Source organism: Panthera tigris, chromosome C2 (assembly GCF_018350195.1).
Source record: "Panthera tigris isolate Pti1 chromosome C2, P.tigris_Pti1_mat1.1, whole genome shotgun sequence".
Taxonomy (NCBI): Eukaryota; Metazoa; Chordata; class Mammalia; order Carnivora; family Felidae; genus Panthera; species Panthera tigris.
Genome location: NC_056668.1, coordinates 106262973 through 106263981, shown reverse-complemented (window position 1 = coordinate 106263981; position 1009 = coordinate 106262973).

Sequence of the window (1009 nt, the reverse complement as noted above, 5' to 3'; positions counted from 1 at the left end):
TACTGACTCTAAACTTTATTGTTATCTTCTCTGGACTATATCCTTAATCTCAGAGACATACTTGCTTGGAGTGGGAAATTGCATTTACTCACTATAAGTTTGTGAAAGGAAATTGAATTTGATAGAATGTTTATTGCTAGAAATCAAGTTCACTCACCTAAAGTTGTAGCATACACACAAGCTCTGTGGCCTCTCTAACTTCATTCTGTTACTTTACTCTGATATAAGGGCCTTGACTTCATTTAGTTAAAAAAACATCAAGCCCTTTACTTAGCTTTCTCCCTATAAGCCTGTTTGAAAAAACTCCAAGACTCTAATGAAAGTCATTTTAAAGAGCAATGTGAATTTAAGTTTTTCCCTATTACTGAAAAAAAGAAGCACCAAAAGAAAAAAAAAACATTAATACTTGGCACTGTTATTCCAGAAAATTTTAAATGTCTTTCTAACATGTCTTAGTGGCAAATACACAATTCTAGAGTGGTACCACTGAAGGGGATACAGACCAGAGAAAAGTTATGGAAGGAGGACACAGTTGTATTTCATTTCCGTAGTCAAGTGTCCAGTTCTTTGTACCCGAGGTGTTAATACCATAGAATAAAGTAACTTGATAAAATGCATTCACACGAATGCATTGGTTATGTTCTATGCTACCTTAGTCTCCCCTATTTTATATGATTTCACAAGAGCAAAGACTGTCTATTGGCTGTCTATTTGTTGTATCCCCAGGACTTCCTACTAGGAGAATGGTAGGCAGTCAATAAACATTGGTTGAAAAAAAAAATGAATGAATGAATGGATTCTCCCAGACTTTCACCCTATATCTTTGAAAGTACTGTTAGAAAAAGGTCAAGTTTTCGTACAACGGTGTGAGAATAGTTGGCATCAGCAATAGCTGTGGCTATCCTTAGACCAAGAGGCCATCCCTATATCCTTCAAATGACACACCTTACTGGTCTGATGCAAGAATTTTGTGCAAAGCTTGCCTGTATCTGCCCATTTTTGAGTAGGT